General features: G+C 40.8%; 2 long non-coding RNA genes across 2 annotated transcripts in view; one reads left to right on the forward strand and one right to left on the reverse strand.

The window, feature by feature from the left end:
* The first annotated feature begins 679 nt into the window (after positions 1 to 679).
* On the forward strand, positions 680 to 6,654 carry LOC118415824. Its single transcript, XR_004831147.1, has 2 exons — positions 680 to 1,808; positions 5,966 to 6,654. It is a non-coding gene; the product is annotated as an uncharacterized LOC118415824 (long non-coding RNA).
* Positions 6,357 to 9,367, reverse strand: part of LOC118415823 — a 3,566-nt gene continuing 555 nt past the window's right edge. The window contains exons 2-5 of the long non-coding RNA XR_004831146.1: positions 7,929 to 8,008; positions 7,544 to 7,702; positions 7,129 to 7,162; positions 6,357 to 6,788 (exon numbers count right to left, since the gene is read on the reverse strand). This is a non-coding gene — a long non-coding RNA (uncharacterized LOC118415823). The remainder of the gene's footprint in view (positions 6,789 to 7,128; positions 7,163 to 7,543; positions 7,703 to 7,928; positions 8,009 to 9,367) is intronic.

Genomic DNA, 9,367 nt, shown 5'->3' on the forward strand with positions numbered 1-9,367 from the left:
CATTTCTACGATTTTCCAGCGATCCGGAGTCTGGTAGAGACTACCCGTATATGACATTAGGTACACACCGGTGCGACATAAGTCGCCCGTACGACATTAGGTAGACACTGGTACGACATATTTAAAGTTGCCCGTACGACAATAGGTAGACACTTGTACGACAAGCGTCCGTACGACGTTAGGTAGATACCGGTACGACATAATGCGTCCGTACGACATTAGGCAGACACTGGTGCGACAAATAATTATAACGCCAGCCCAATGATTAGTCTCCTAGGAGAATGCGGCGCACGCATGAGTTCCTGATTTCTTTCCAGACCTAGACAGATCGAATCCAAACATCAAAGTCTGCCCCTCCAACGCGCTAGACTCATTTTGTCTCCATCCTACAACGCAAGATTAGCTTTAAATGAGGCTGGCGCAAGTTTCTGTGGCACGTGTGTGATCTAAAGTCTACAGTGTCTAGTCATCTGGAAGATTTTTATATTAAGACGGGGTCATACAGTGATTGGCAGCAGTGTAGGGGGCCAGATCTGGCGGCGAGTTGAGACATCATATTAGCGCTCCATTTCAGGTCCCGAGGCAAGGTATTACACCCAATCTCGTCTGGAGAGGTGAAAATACAACGATTACCAGACAAAATAGCTAAAAAAAGTACATGCTCTTCGATGTGATAAAGCAAATCTTAGATCTGTATTTTGCTCAAGAATTTTGAGACGAAGCACACTTCAAAATCGGTATCGTAGTTTTCCCTGTGAAGTTATGATTTAAATTTTATGAGAATGAATAGAAGTATTTTGGCATATTTGTTGTTCTTATATAATATATCTTATATTACGTCCTTGGTTCACCTAAATGATTGTGTAGTGGCACACAGGTCAGCACAGCAAGTTTCCTTTCTTTAGCAAGGAGCGGTTCCTAGCCCTTCGCCTTTTAACGTGATCGAGGCACTTCTTCGAACACTGGACACAAATACGTCGACGTCCCTTCCGAAAGACGGGCGCAGTCCCACCCGAGATGCCCTTCCCAGGATTTGAACCGGGGTCTGCCAGTTACCAACTCATTGGAACAAGGACTCAAATAAGATACTGTTACAAGTTGCAATTGACCAATGAAGCAAACTAAATATAGTAATCGGTGGTATTAACATGATACTTCCGGTAGGACCTTGCGCCTGTATCAACCAATCGTTACTGAGCCTTACCTTGAAACAGTTTGTTTAAAAAAAACCGGAATATTCCTCTCTTACTTTGTATCAAACTAAGAAAATTATGATGACGCATGTTGGCAGCAATAACTCACTAGAGACTCCACTTCAAGACTCCAATTAGAGCGGCCCTAATCAATTAGAACTCCCCATGGACGGGGGCATACAGTCGGGGGAGGGGTGAGGGCCTCTCTGCTCTCGTTGAACAAAAGGCTTTGACGCCTAATGGGCTCTTTTGAAGTGTTAGTCTCAATAGAGGGGAAAACCCACTGAAAAGGGCTACAATGTAGTACCGGTATATGTCGGAAAGGTTAACTGGTAGTTCCGCAAATCAAAAGACATTGTTGGACTGTTGTAGGCACATGATGATTATGATGATGATGGCGATTGGTTTATTGAGAGTAAAATCGGTTCATACCCTTGTAGTGCATTTTTTGCACATAGGGCAGAAGGTTTTCTTACTGTTTCAGTAACAGGGTATATCTTTAAAGAGAGTGGTTGTCTTTTAAACAAGATATTAAACCTAATTTCTTGCAGACAACAAAGCTACAGTTACCTGACTACACTACTACAGCTCGACAACGAACATTTGCATATACAGGTACGAAGACCTGATTATTTGTCACATTTATTTAGCACTGAAAAGTATATAAAATAAATGTCGTGATAACTGAAAAAAATGTGATAAAGGATTTAGGTTTTTATATCACATTAATTCACCAAATAAGTGTTACTACAATCTTCTTCTGGAGAATAAATGTGATAGCAACCCCTTTATCACATTTATTCTCCATAGAGAGACCTGAAACCTTCTTCTGGAGAATAAATGTGATAGCAACCCCTTTATCACATTTATTCTCCAAAGAGTGAACCAGGATTCTTCTTCTGGAGAATAAATGTGATAGCAACCCCTTTATCACATTTATTCTCCATAGAGAGAATGTGATAGCAACCCCTTTATCACATTTATTCTCCATAGAGAGATCCTGAAATCTTCTTCTGGAGAATAAATGTGATAGCAACCCCTTTATCACATTTATTCTCCAAAGAGTGAACCAGGATTCTTCTCCTGGATAATAAATGTGATAGCAACCCCTTTATCACATTTATTCTCCATAGAGAGAACCAGAATTCTTCTTCTGGAGAATACATGTGATAGCAACCCCTTTATCACATTTATTCTCCATACAGACACCCAGAATTCTTCTTCTGGAGAATAAATGTGATAGCAACCCCTTTATCACATTTAGTCTTCATACAGAGACCTGAATTCTTCTTCTGGAGAATAAATGTGATAGCAACCCCTTTATCACATTTATTCTCCATACAGAGAACCAGAATTCTTCTTTTGGAGAATAAATGTGATAGCAACCCCTTTATCACATTTATTCTCCATAGAGAGACCTGAATTCTTCTTCTGGAGAATAAATGTGATAGCAACCCCTTTATCACATTTATTCTCCATAGAGAGAACCAGAATTCTTCTTCTGGAGAATAAATGTGATAGCAACCCCTTTATCACATTTATTCTCCATACAGACACCCAGAATTCTTCTTCTGGAGAATAAATGTGATAGCAACCCCTTTATCACATTTATTCTCCAAAGACAGAACCAGGATCCTTTTTCTGGAGAATAAATGTGATAAAGGCCTCTTCGTATCAGTTTGCGGTTAACGTCACCTAATAAGCTCGCAGCATGCAATCGTTTCCGGTTTTCGTCGTTGTGCGACGTGTCGATTCGTGATTTGCGCAAATTCCGTTCCGACTTAGAGTCCATTTACAAAATCAAAGATAAAGGCGGTTAGATCTCACCATTAACATCATTAACAATGTATGAGCTATGTATCACTTTAAGTCAGGCGTATTGCCTTCGTAGTGGCATAGTTATGAATGTCACTGCAAATCGTACTGTTGAGTAGCGCGTGTGAACTAATACAAGTATACCAATAGAAAGTGCATACCGTACTCGCCGAGGTAACCTTGTCAGGATGTTGCGGAAAGCACGTACGGAGACCAAGGTACGGACACAATGACATGTGTAGTCTTTGCCAGTTAGTGGCAAACCCTTATCACATTAATTCTCCAAAGAGAGAACCAGGGTTCTTTCTGGAGAATTAATGTGATAGCAACCCCCTTATCACATTAATTCTCCAGAGAGAGTCAGGATTCTGCTACTGGAGAATTTTTTTGAAGGGGGGGGGTGCCGAATTAAGACATGATCATTGTCTTACCGGCAATCCTAATGATTCCACAGTTCTTTTTTGCGAAAGAAAGCTTGCGTGGTCCGTCTATCGCAAATGCCATCTAGCTGGCACCGGCGCATTCGTGACACAAAACAATGCACCATTTATTCTCGCATTCAAGGTTTTTCGTTTGCTTGCCTGACATGCCTTTTCTTGAGTTATGCTCTCCACAAAAAATCCGAGAACATATTCACACAGATAGACAGACCTGCTCAAAACTACGTTGTACCGACCTTTTTCGATGAGTACTTTAATTAGTTGTTTTTGTTTTTGTTGCATGTCACAAGAGGATTGGTACTGTCATACATGTAATATCATGTGGGCGAAAAGTCTCGAACAAATGAGTGGCTGAGTGCAAACGTGACATAATCCTAAGCCAGCAATTTCATGCTGGACAACCAGACAAGTCGATCGATAAAGACATGCCTTGCATCGGGCTGTTTATTCTATCTCTACCACTAATCTGCCCCGCCCATCCACACCCATCGGGAGTCACACGCGCGTATGCTGAGCCAGTTTCACACGTGCGTATAGAATTGTTAGCCACTACCAGGCTCCACTTGTCGCTGGAGAAATAGAAGTAATTTGAAAAATGTGGACACATAGCATGCCAGAGGAGTTTGCTGTCCAACGAGTGTGGGTTGCAACCAGCTTATTTCGCTGGCATATTATCCGGCTATATTTGTCCAATTTCTATTATTTTTCCGGCGAAAAATGGAACATAATACTTCTATATATACGGTCCAAAAATGGACTTGAATATAAACGTTCGTGTGAAATTCGCGGGAATAATCAGCTTACTTGGCTACGTGCGTAGGACCTATTTGGACAAATAAAGTCAATTGACAATGAACTGTATGCTAGGATCCAGAGTCGGCCGGCAAGAGGACTTATTTCCTCACCTAACTTTCTTTAAAGAAATTAAATTCTGCATGACCGGAGCTTCCGAGTTGCTCGCTAAGGTTTAGGTCACATTTTCAAACTGGGGTCCGTTCGGGATGTTTTAAGAAACGAAAAATTAAAATGTATACCTAGAAATACACACTTTCCTATTCTTAAAAATAGATTATATTCTACATGACAGGCGGAGCGTCCGAGGTGACCGGGCTGGGTCACATGCCGGGCGCTGAGGGAATAAAAGGTGGCTCGCTAAAGCAGTGTCGGTTACCTTTTGTTGCTGGCTATGTGAAAAACAAACTTTCTAGCCTTGTTTCATAGCAGACAGCCCGCGTTATGTACGTCAAAGACTACATCGTAAATATTCAAAGCTTCGATATTAATATAAACGTTAAGGAAAAAATATCGAGTCGATCCCCTGGCAACATCGATACCCGACCGTTACGTGGTGACCTCCTGATGACCTTCTTTGTTTGGCCAAACTGACAGTGGTATATCGCTGTTCTGAACATCAACCACCACGAGACTCGTTCCCTTCTCCCCCAATATTGCTGTTTAACTGTTTGCAAACCCTTGGAAATTCAAACAAGTGACGTTTTAACGCTGTAGAATAGCTATCAGTTTATTTTGCTTACGAGTAGGCTTGACAATGTGCTTAAGTCCGTGCATGACTGTAATTTGTTTGTATTCCACTATAGCGCTAGAGAGCGCGGGTAGGCTGAGAGACTGACGATTTGTTGGTGAATGGGGTGATCATGGTGGCCTGACGTGATAGCCAGGCCAGGTGGCCAGGCCTGGCCAAGTAGCCAGCCAAGCCGTTTCATCATAGCGGGCGGGTCTGGCTTGTCTTTAATAGACGCAATCTTATCTGTGTGGAATGGTGATGAATCAGATAGGTTATACTTAGGCAGAATCGTGGGAAGATCTAGAAACATTGTATGAATTTCATGGTTGATAGGACCCACGTGAGCGACACAGAATGATGTGAGGACGCGCGATTGTCTCATGTTCGCAAAATAGGGGCGCTTCGTCTGGACAAACCTCAGCTCTGGACAAAACTTGTATAGTTTCCCCCAAATTAAGGACGTTATATAACCAACAGAAGTGTATGTACGTAACATTCATTACGTTTCTCCCCAAATCAAGGACAATATATTACACCAAAATGTAACGTGTGTGGTGTTTAATTCCGGAAACAATTACATGCTGCGAGCTAGTGACGTTAACCGCATACTGATACGAACAGGCCTTTATCACATTTATTCTCCAGAAGAAGAATTCTGGTTCTCTCTATGGAGAATAAATGTGATAAAGGGGTTGCTATCACATTTATTCTCCAGAAGAAGAATTCAGGTCTCTCTATGGAGAATAAATGTGATAAAGGGGTTGCTATCACTTTTATTCTCCAGAAGAAGAATTCTGGTTCTCTCTATGGAGAATAAATGTGATTATGGGGTTGCTATCACATTTATTCTCCAGAAGAAGAATGATAATCCTTGTTGGCTAAAAAATGAGACAAAGGTTTTACTCATCACTATCACATATTTTGTAATTATCAAGCTTTTCATGAGAAATACTTTTTTGAGCTAAAAGAATGAGATAAATAGCTAACTCTAGGTACGAGCTGTTTCAACAAACTGACAGACGACATAAGACAGATTTCAACCAAGGTATTTAAAGAGAATCCGTGTGTTTGTGCTTTGGTTTTAGACTATATTCGTTCTTTCACTGATGTGTCGCATTTATAAATTACGGGCAACCAATTGATACAGTTATTAGTTAATCTGTAAGTATATTTATGATGCATTGTTGTCACACTTCGGGTCTGGATATGTCACAAAGGCTTCGGGTCATTACAACTTGAAAAGCTTCAGAGGACTGATCGAAATATTGGTAAGCGCTTTAATTTAAATGTGTGTACGGATATAGAGTTTAAAGTTGTAACAAAATGCATTGTTGTATTCAATTATTTCTTGATTCAACAAAAAATATTTGATTCATTCACCCATCCTTTTCAACATTTGATTCCTTCGTAGGAAGTTCGACTCAAGTCACATGTTTTTAACATTTCCCCTTTATTTCACCAAGTTGCATCTAGTGTACAGAATTGTGTGCCATATGCTTGTAAGTCTTGCTGGTCTAATAGTCACATATGTATCAGAAACTTTACCATGAAAGTAAAAATACTTTACCATGAAATAAAAAGATTGCATTTTCCACTGACTTAGAAATGATCGTATCAAGTGATGTTAAACATGGCATAGTTGACCCAGAAGGAATGGTATGGACTTTCACTGAAGGCACTACAAAACTGCATGTCTACTGTCTGTGGTTAAATGGTCTACTGACTGTTACTGATTTACTACTGATATGCTACTGTCATCGTGCAAGCTTCAGGTTCAGGTCCTGGTATGTGCACGAGAAGGTGCCCTGGATTCTCCTGGAAAAATAACAAATGATAACATTAATATCCATACTTACACTGTTTACTCTACAAATCATTGGATAAGGCAGAGTTGGGACTATTCTTTCGACGGGAGCAATGGGATACTATCATATACTGAAGTGTGCACTTACTTTACTTTACCAGCTAAAATATGTACATTGCTATGTTAGCTCCTAGAATATGATGAAGAGGCCATGAACCAAGAAAGACAATTGGTATCGTGACACAACCGTTTCTTTTCATATCTATACATAAACCAGGATATGGGTAGAAAATACTTTATAACCACTCAAATGGCACGCGTAAAGTGAGAAGAACTCAGTGAGTTTCTTACTATTTTTCATCCAGCTCTTCCATCTCGTCAAGGTCTGTAAAACAAGAATACAAATGTCATGAACATTAATGGAAGTTTCATTAGGTATAATTCGTATCATTTAGAATTATCTCAAATATTTTGCATATGACGTTCTTATTTGCATAGTCTACGTCTAAAATCATCGTCATTTATTAATATGGTATACTAGTATCATTATTACATTTCTCATTGCAGATCCTCTATACACCAATCATTACAGATCCTCTATACAACACTAGGCCATCTCTTTGTGATTTACACGTCACAAGTGTGACGTTCGAACGTTCCTGTCATGAAAGGCATCTGATTCACAGAATGGAACTCACTGATAATTACAAGAATCCATCACAGCAAATAATTTATGTAAAGAAGTAGCATATGCGGGAGTTCGTACCGTTTTCCACCTCCATGGCGGTCAGCTTCTCCCGTTTCAGCTGGTCAAGCATGTCTGCGGCCTCTTCCTTCAGTAAGTCGGCCAGCTTGTCCAACTTCCCCATGTGCTGCTCCCAGGCTGCATCCTCTTCCAACTCCTGACCCCGCTTCATTCCCGCGCCTGGTGAACAACAAAACAAATTTTTGACCAATGAACACGTTTGACCAATTGCTGACGTCACGTATCCGCAAGATCACGTGTTGATAAGATAACGTGTCCGTAACGCTCGCGAGTTTTACGTTCTGAAGTGATTGGTTTTGCCATGGTTTGCTTTGTCTGCAATTTCAACACAATGAAATAAGATATAAGGTATAAACAGAATATACAAATGCATTCATATTCTTACGTCGGCGTCGCCATCCATGTCCAACATCCACCATCAGGGCTACAGTAAGGACAATCACGAGAGCTGTGAAGACTTTCATGCTGAAAAAAAACAAACATACACGATTCGTAAAAATGGTTTTGTACGGGGGTATAGAAGCCACACAACATAACGTATGTCACACTAGTGAAATTAAGCATGTTAAAGGTAAAGATAAAGCGGCCGAACCTCAGACTGACGACAGATCATCGCTTTTTTTTGTCCATTAGCTAGTAGTGCAATGTGGCTTCATTATGACTTCGGCTCGCGTGTTTAGCCAGGAAGACCGGGCACCCCTATTTTCTCGATACTTGCATTGGGTTCTTTTATACCATACCAGCGTAATAGCTGTAATTTTTCTGCATTCCGTTAGAGGGCGCAGGTACATGAGAGGCTAGCCATTTGCGGGGGGTATGAATGGGGGGATCTCGGCAGCCTGGCGTGATAGCCGGATCAGGTAGACTGGCCTGGGAGACAGTCCAACCTTTTCAGCGACCAACCACTTTACGAGAAAATTGTACAAAATGCATTGTGAAAATTATAATTTGCTTAACTAGGCGCGAAAACATTTGCTTCTTAGATACTGGTACATGTAGTTACTTTTTCTTCCAGACTACAAGGTCTTTGTAAAAGATAGTCTGTACCCTACGACAGTACTCTACAGCTACTAATTACTTAGAATTAAAACAACTGTGGAAACAAAAGTTGGGATTCTTTGTACGTGCTTGAATAGAAAATGTAAAAAAAATGTTGTCTGTAAAAAAAATATATACGGTAAGCCGGTTTCATCCAGTTAGGGTGCGGTCGTGTCGCCATGGTACAGTTTGTTTTCGAGTAACATGGTAAACCGGTTTGTCCGGTATGCAAAATATCTAGAAAATTTCATGTCCGGTGAGCCGCGAGATCCTAACAAAAAACATCCAAGAAAAAAGCTGATGAAGTTTCCGAAGTTGATTGAACTTGGATATAGAGCTGTAGTACCGCCAGTAAAGCCCACCATCTAGCGAGGCCTAAGCCATGATCTTGTGGATCGGTGGTCTGATGCTAGAAATTGGACAAATAGAGTCAATAGTACGCTAAGGGAGTCAGCCGGCCAGAAGAATCATTTCCTCACCATGCACGGACCACCGATCAACGGAGCTTGGTAGCTATAGAGGCTAAGGATATTGTGAGAAGGACTGCATTCGTCTAATAGTGACGTAAAGCTGTTCATCTTGTGCATGAGGGAGCCTCACGAGCCTCAACTCTCAAACGTTTGCATGTAAAAAAAGGACAAGATGAGTTAACTACTCAAGCAGAGGTTGAGTCGCGTAGATGTAGATATAGTAGTACATGTAGTTGGAAAAAATTAGTCTCTACCAGACTCCGGGTCGCTGGAAAACCGTAGAAATGGAACAAATACTTTGAAATAGAGGAGTAAG

Source organism: Branchiostoma floridae, chromosome 5, assembly GCF_000003815.2.
Source record: "Branchiostoma floridae strain S238N-H82 chromosome 5, Bfl_VNyyK, whole genome shotgun sequence".
NCBI lineage: Eukaryota > Metazoa > Chordata > Leptocardii > Amphioxiformes > Branchiostomatidae > Branchiostoma > Branchiostoma floridae.